The sequence below is a fragment of the Aegilops tauschii genome, chromosome 4 (assembly GCF_002575655.3).
Source record: "Aegilops tauschii subsp. strangulata cultivar AL8/78 chromosome 4, Aet v6.0, whole genome shotgun sequence".
Lineage (NCBI taxonomy): Eukaryota > Viridiplantae > Streptophyta > Magnoliopsida > Poales > Poaceae > Aegilops > Aegilops tauschii.
The window spans coordinates 289,966,041-289,975,185 of NC_053038.3; positions in this window are offsets into that span (position 1 = coordinate 289,966,041).

Below are 9,145 nucleotides of genomic sequence, written 5' to 3' on the forward strand. Positions count from 1 at the left end.
TTTTGATCTGTCTGGAACCGTGAATTTGCCATGGAGAAGTCGATGCATTACTCTTTTTTTTTCTTTTACTCTTGAATTATTATTATCTAGTCCTATTTTTACAGTAAGCTGTCGTTTCTGCTCCCTTTGTCTTGGTTTATTGGACCCCTTGTATTTTGTGTCAAACCTACATCTAAAGTTTAGCAAATGAAATATAAACTAGTATGTCACTTAAGTTATACGGTAGGACTAGGAGATGTCTTTTGAATACAAATCCGATAGTATACCTTTTTAGCATATACCTCATATTTTCTTAGTTAATATCAATGGTGAAAGTTCAACCCATAATGTAAAACCTGATAGGTACAAAATCACAAAATTGCAATAATACGGTGGAGTTCTCGTATCTAAAACCATGTGGAGTTCGCGTATCTAAAACCATGTGGTTACTCTTTATTTGTTTTGTTACCCTTGTCGATGTGCATGTCACATAATCGTGATATGGGATAATTAGAAACATCTGTTTCTTCTTATCTTTGGTGTCGGTAAATGAGTGGTGGCACAAGGGACGTGTTTTTATCCTTGATCGATACAAAATCCTAATTATAGAGCATTTGAGACACTTTTGGATCCTCATGCCAAGGTTTTGTTCAACTATTTGACTTGCCAGGTCAATCATCAAGAGATGGAAATCGATGTAGGGCAAGTCTCTAGGCTTGTCTCAATCTTCACAATTTGAAGGTGACAAAGGGTAAAATCACAAAGAAGACATAGATCTCAGGAGGAAACACACAAAAACAAGGTTCACATCACATATACACTAATAGCATTCAATAGAGAGTTACACGTACATCAAGATCCACACACAACAAAAGGAAAAGGTAAATGATGAGTTCTTTCCAAATCTCTAAAAGAGATGGGGTCTTGAGAGGTAGATCTTCCCTAATCCAAAGGATTGTAGGATAACGTAGCAGAAAACAAAAATTTTCGACCTACGCACCAGCACAGGACCACTATGGAGACTGCATACAAGGTTTGATCTTTTTCGTTACCGACTCGTAGCGCAGCGGAAGTAGAGTCGATGACGATCGACGGTGCAGATCCCCGCAGCTAGGATTTAGAACCTCCCAACCGCGAGGATGTATACCCTCATATGCCCCTCGGACAGCCCTCCGGGAGGTGGTCGAACAGTCCCCCGGACAGTGTCGCGGACAGCTCTTCGGGAGGACCTTCGAAACTCGGACGGTCACTCGGACAGCCCTTCGGGAGGACCTTTGAAACTCGGGCGGTCACACGGACAGCCCTTCGGGAGGCACTCTCGAACTAAGACAGAAACTACGATCTCTCTACAGAGTTGCACACATACGGTGTTATATATCCGGCAAGGCTTCGCCGTCCAGAACTAGTTCCCACCGGAACCCAGGCAACCTTTCGGCTCTACGAAACTATTTCGCGGGGAGGGAGAGAGAAGCCAGATCATTGCAATGGCACTTGTATGTGAGAAAGAGTGAGTGTGGAGAGTGCCTCTCCACCTCTATTTATAGCAAAACCCAAGGGGTAGGGGACACATGAAAAAACCCAAAATGCCCACACTTTATGTCACACATAAAGGGCATAAAGGGATGACAAGTGGAGCCCCATGGAGGGGCTGCACCCTCCAATGTCCCACCTTCATGGGGCCCCCCAAAAGGGGTTCCTTGATCCCCAAGTCCTTCTAGAAGCCTTTTGGAGAAAGCCCCAAAAGGTGGTTTTCCATAAATATCCCAAAAAGCACTTTCACTATTCACGATGACATTTTTCAGCGTCCGTTCGAACTGAAAATGTTTATGTGTGCTTAGAACATTTTCAGTACCCACTAAAATAATTTTCAGTGCGTTCCGAAACAATTCCGGATTAGTGATTTTCATCTGCGAAAAGCATCTGAAGTGGTTCCGACAGCTCCGGAGCAATTCCAGCTTTTATCCCGGAAAATTCCAGAAAGTTTCCAGAATGACTCTGGCACCCTTCAAGAATTATCAGGCATGTGCCGAAACCAATTTGACTTAAATAGTATATCCCGAAACTCATCCGATGACCTCTGTCTGTGGAACTTTTCCGCTGTCCGAAACATTTCGGTGTCCGAAACTTTTTCGGTGGTTTTCTCTCAAACTCCCTGTCTAGTATTCAGCAGATAGATGACCCTTAAGTGTGTGACCCTATAGGTTCGGTGAAGTATAGACATGACCCGGAACCCCTTCCGATCAATGATCAACATCGGAGCCGTGGACACCCATACTGACCCCTATACCCACACGAATGAATATTCGAGTGAACCTCCAGTTGCAGTGAGCTATTCCTGTTGCTTCGCGATATGTCACAAACACCCGAGGTGAGATTTATTGCATCCCCATGGACGAACAATTTGTCCACCATGCAAGTTACCTCGTTACCGGTTTTGTTCTCTTTTCTCGTTTCCGTGTTCCGGTATCCCAGTGATCAAATCACAAGGTGTCTGGCCAGACGATTATGGATACCGTAACACCGAGAGGGCCCGAGAATATCTCTCCATTATCGGAGGAGCAAATCCCAATCTTGAGCTATCAAGTTACTTGACATACTTTTCCATGAACCCGTAAGCCGCCGTAATAGCCACCCATTTACGGATGACGTTTAACAAACCCCAAAGTTCATGAAGCAAGCATGAAGAAACTCGATACTCTCATGGTCTAAGGAATCATGTAAACGTTAACTATCTTTGTGTTATGTACCATTAAACTTGTGACGAATGAATCTCATAGCATAACATCAACCCGGGTCGATTCAACACAAATGTTCTCTTAACATTGTGCCCTCAAGGTTACTGGAATAGACATGCCCATGATCAGGAAAACAGAACCATCATGCAACACTTGAGCTGGTCTTAGAGGCCAGACTAGGAATACATTTTACCATTTATTATTCCACACGTGCATATGAGTCTTCCTCCGAGCCTCGTGGTTATTGCAGACTCGAGAACCATAGCAGTTATAGCATGGAACATAAACATAATTATGAACCGGGAGATAATCAATAACATTTATTATTGCCTCTAGGGCATATCTCCTACAGACTCCCACTTTCAATAGAGTCAATAATCTAGTTAATGCTAATGCACTTTACACCTAGGGCATACCGGTGTAAAAAAATGCTTCGCATGTGGTATAGCCTGATGTCTATCGGATCTGACAATTTTAGCTCCGTGTGTATCTCTGCATATCCTCGCGTTTTCACGCTTTCACAAAATTCATATTTTGTGCGGACTTGGCTTTGTATATATGTGAATCATTGGTCGAAACGTGATTCCTCAGACTGAGTTATGGAGCAACTATCTGCAATAGTGTCCCATTGACCAAAGCCTTCTTGGAACCATACCAAGTTCTTGATTGAACTACATGATTCAACATCTTTGTCTTTGTCGCTTCTAAAGCGGCAACATACTTCGCCTCTATTATAGAATTCGCCATAGTAACTTGTTTGGAACAATTTCCAACTAACTGCACCACCATATTGTGTGTTACACAAAACCCTCAATTTAAATCGAAAATCGCATGGAGAAATGATGAAGACTGTATCGATGTAACCTTTTACAACGAACTCTTCATGATCTCCACTTGCGAGAAAACATGTCATCGGTGCTAATTTTGTACTCGATGACCTTTTTTTTCACTATTGTCCCATGATCAGTACTTTTGATCACTTTGGTATCTATACTCGCAACAGCTTGGGAGTATTAGACATATCTGGTTGTTTTACATACCATGGAATACATGATTAATCCAAACACATGAGTGTGTGGAATCTTCATCATGTATTTTGCTCATCAGTGTTTTGGGACACTAATTCTTGCAAAAGCTCTTTCCATGCGACTTTGGCAAGAATCACTCCTTGTCGTTCTTAGTGCTAAATGGTTTTAGCATCTTGTCAATATGTACTTTTGCTCAGCCCTATTAGGTAAATCTATCTCCATAGATCATTATGCCTAATATCAAGGCTATTTAGCCCAAGCACTTCATCAAATAACTATTTTCAAATGAAGTCCTAATTCATGTCAAGAAATTTATTTCCAATTAACAATGTGTCAAGCACACAAGGTTTTCAGAAATATTATTATGCTCCCACTTACTTTCTTGAAACCACAAGCATCTTCGTTACCCATTGATGAAGTCAAACCCCTTTGACCATTCCATCAAAAACGAAGATTCCAACTCCATTTTTCTCTCTTCTGTCCATTGCTGGAACTCTGAAGCTAGCATACTTACTAGCATCCTCTGGACCGACAAAATACTTTGGATTATATCACATACAAGTCCTAGGTTGTATTTCCATTTCATGGAAATTCTTTTGTCATCCATGTTACATATCTCACGTTTTGAAATATGTATTAATTGCTAGTTTAACCCGCTTTAAGCATTGCTATGGTGAGACAATCTCATTATAGTCAACTCCTTGAACTTGTTATTGCAACAAGTCGAGCTTAATGGATAAAACATTTTTATCCATATTAGTTTATAGTCCCATTATAGTCCGTTAGACTCCAAGTCTTTTGGAGGGTTTATCAAGATTTAAATCTTGAATCATTTATGGAAACTATCTCGGATTATATTGGCATTTAGCCAATTCCGGAGTCAGGGCCCATCAATGCTTCCCCGTGCATCATAGGTATACTGTTTTCTAATAGCAATATCTCGTTTCCGCAACTGAGAGGTTTGCATGAGCTTTGCCTACATTGTTCAGCTGCAAGTTCGACCGAAGTCATACATCTAATGTAGAGGCTTCCGTATCAGTCGCAATAGGAAACTCTGGAATCACTTCCAAGGTTCCTTTCCTTTGACCTGATGACGAAGATACTTGTTATCTCGTCGAGTTGCACTGTCCTCCCACTCACCTTTTGCAAGAACTATTCTCTATAAAAGCATACCGTTTTGTGGCAAAATCCTTTGCCTCGGTATAGTGGTGGGGGAATACCCAATGACTTGGGATAACTTACAAAGTAGCACTTGTATGATTTGGAATAGGTATGTAACCTTTTACACAAGCCCCATATTCCAAATGTTAAGAAAAGATATATCATGGTTGGGCGTACCATACCATGGAGTCATTTCAACAGACCTGATGGAGCTCTTTTCAGTGTAAAAGCCGCAGTCTCTAAATCATTACTCTTTAAAAGTGATAATGGAAAATTTATTTATGTCATCTTTGATCTTACCATGTCGTAAATGGTTTGATTACATCTTCACAGACATTCCACTCATAGTGGTGTTCCATGAGGTGTAAGTTATGAAACTCTTTTGACAACTCATCAAACATTCGCTAAACTTGTAACTCAGATATTCCTTTCTGCAATCAAATTGTAGAAACATAATTTCCTTGTTACAATAACTTCTACTTCATTTTTGAAAACCTTTTGAATGATTTCAAAAGATCCAGACTTACGTCTCATCAAGCAAATATCCATATATCTACTTGAGTCATTTCTGAAGATATATAAATCCACTACTTGCCACAACATTTATTGAACTACACACATCAAAATGTATGATCACCAATAAGTTTGTTGCCCATTCCTTATGGCATGTGAATGGTATTTCAGTCACTTCACTTTTTGGAGGAAAGTTGCAAGTGTCAGATGATTCAAAATCAAACGACTTCAAAATCCATCATAATGGAATTTTTACATGCGGGTTTCTCCAATGTGACCAAATGCAATGCCACACATGTGTGGTATTCTCGTAGTCTTGCGACATTTAGCGTCAGTGTTATGGATGTATCATTTTACCATCAATATTCATAACATACATCCCATCTTGGATGGAAGCATGGCCCTTCATGTTATTCATAATACTGAACAACAATTGTTCTTTTATGAACAACCCTTTTGCAATAAACATTGTGCAATGGGCTAGAGTGTAAGAAACTCTAAAATGAATTATGAAAGTAAACACAGAGGTAATATATTAATATCATTATTCAGAACATACCTCTCATTCATAATGAAAGTATGGCCCTTATGTTTATTCATAATACTGAACATCAAAAGTTCTCTTATGAACAACCTTCTTGGAAGATACTTTATGCAATGGGCTAGAGTGTGTAAAACTCTAAAATGTTCTATGAAAATAGATACATATGGTAATACACCGATGGAAGATATAGTAACATTTACTATGTTCCATGTGTGTATCTAAACCTCATTCCTGGCCAGTCTTTTAGGCCATAGTAGTTCTTACATCGAGTTGCAACAAAATGCAATCGAGCGGGTATCTTTGTGATTAACTCACAATACCCAAGAATTAGTGATTAACATGTTTAACCATAACTCCCAAGAACTATATCTTTGACCAGCCTTCTATACATCAAAAACTTGTATGACATTCATACATGAGCTGGATATTCCAGTCATCTTTCTTTCTGCCTTTATACTTCTAACAGTTTAACTTTTAGTATTTCCTACTCGCAAAAGAAGCACCCAACTTAAGAGTGGCGTTAGCCCCGGACTTCCTAGGCGTGTAAGTCATACTAACACCCTTTGGACACTTCCTTTCTCTTTAAGTTGTTGTTTTATTCACCTTTCATCATATGACAGGCGTTCTTCTGGATCCCTCTCTTATCAGTCTAATGCATAGTAAGCACTTTACTAATAATTTGCAAACAAACATTGCTTTGGATATTTCATATCTTTCAACCTTTGTTTGTATCTGAAAATTAATTTTCAGTTCCATGAATATCACATAAGTATCCGAAACTTTCGAAGTTCGAGTTTCATGGAAGCAAACATATTGCACTTGACCGCAAGGGAATTCTCGCTTTTGGATCGAAGGACAAGAGTCTCATCATCCATAGCATTTAGCGGGAGTATACGGAAAGCATGCGGTAGGACAAAGTCCTTCTCAACACTTTTGAGGACAATCCTCACATTACATTACCAATCGTAAAGTTTTAACCAGATATTTAACAACTATTCAATTTTAACAGGGAAGGTGGAAACACGAGCCATTATTCTACAACTATTTTGCAAGAAACACTTAGACAGTGTTCATAATTAATTGCACCGAGAATTAAACATGTTAATTCAACAGTGCGCTCCCACTCAAATCAATATCTCTCATAATTAATTTTGAGTGATACAAGATCCAGACTTCAATTCATCGCCATAGAATCATCATCTCATAACGGGAATTTTAATCGGTAGGCCAACTTGCCGATCACATCTCTATGTGACTCTTGCTCATCTTTCGATGCGTGTGTTCCAAGCTCGGGATGATCCTGCCATGAACGTCAAGACAACCAAGTGATCTTGCTGCGAGGTCGGACCTCACCCGCCTCACACTTCTCTAATCGTTCGTACCCATGCATCCATGGCGCACCCCGAAAAGATAGGTGCCGTGACGGTGCTACACTTGGGAGAACACTAACTACTTGATATTTTAGTGAGAGATCACCCTAATAAAAAGCGACTACCGCGCAGTCAAAAAGGGTGCACCAAAGGGATAAACATCTCAGGCAATTCATAATAGCATGATATGGTATAGCCCTTTATGACGGAGAAGTCTTTCATTCCTTCGTCTTCAGCATTCGCATCGGTGTTCACCTTCACGAAGATTGCCACCACCTTGTCGATGCCCCAGATAATATTGCTATCTCTATAGCTAATAAAATAAGTGCATTACTTAATGTTGACACGCAGGTCATTAAAGTGACAATCATATGGCTCCAGCCATCATGCCGAATCATGACACGCAGGTCATGTTAATCAATTTACATCATATAGTCATCTCATACATAATCAAATTATTATGAGCACTGCTATACCACATCACATGCACATGCAAAACCCTCCTGCAAAACCAAGTTAGACGCCTCTAATCAGTTCATGCAAAGACTTGTGTTTCGTGGCTTCTAAGGTTTTGAAACAAACCGAAGCGACCAACGTCCATCATCAAGTATGATAATTCAATTCGCTAGATTAACTTTGCGGGGTGTATGAAACACGAGATAATAAAATCTCGAGCCCCATACTGAACTTCATCATACGCATGACCCCCGTGCAGATCATATCTGCATTGCCCTTTTGTCTGCGAAATTTCATCTTTCTTTCTAACTATGGTGGATTTCAACGAACTGTTAGCACTTCGTTGATCAATCAGGATCGCGGATTGCCAGAACATTGAAAATCCACCATGCCGTTATCAAGAACAGAAATATGCAAATTCCAGGGAAGCAACAAGAACATCGGGTAACAGATTTCATCTGCTACCCGCACAAATAATTTTTAGTAATAGAACTCATCTGTTACCTAATTATATTGTGCAACACCCATACATCTCTCTGTATTCTAGATCGCAACCTGCATCTACGCATAGCACGGATCATGATGCCACTGTAGGGTAACGTAGCAGAAAACAAAAATTTCTGACCGACGCACCAGCCCAGGACCACTATGGAGACTGCATACAAGGTTTGATCTTTTTCGTTACCGACTCGTAGCGCAGCGGAAGTAGAGTCGATGACGATCGGCGGTGCAGATCCCCGCCGCTAGGATTTAGAACCTCCCAACCGCGAGGATGTATACCCTCATATGCCCCTCGGAAAGCCCTCTGGGAGGTCGTCGGACAGTCCCCCGGACGGTGCCGCGGACAGCCCTTCAGGAGGACCTTCGAAACTCGGACGGTCACTCGGACAGCCCTTCGGGAGGACCTTTGAAACTCGAACGGTCACACGGACAGCCCTTCGGGAGGCACTCCCGAACTAAGACCGAAACTACGATCTCTCTACAGAGTTGCACACATACTGTGTTATCTATCCGGCAGGGCTTCGCCATCCAGAACTAGTTCCCACCGGAACCCAAACAGCCTTTCGGCTCTACGAAACTATTTCGCAGGGAGGGAGAGAGAAGCCAGATCATTGCAATGGCACTTGTATGTGAGAAAGAGTGAGTGTGGAGAGTGCCTCTCCACCTCTATTTATAGGAAAACCCAAGGGGTAGGGGACACATGAAAAAACCCAAAATGCCCACACTTTATGTCACACATAAAGGGCATAAAGGGATGACAAGTGGAGCCCCATGGAGGAGCTGCACCCTCCAACGTCCCACCTTCATGGGGGCCCCCCAAAGGGGGTTCCTTGATCCCCAAGTCCTTCTAGAAGCCTT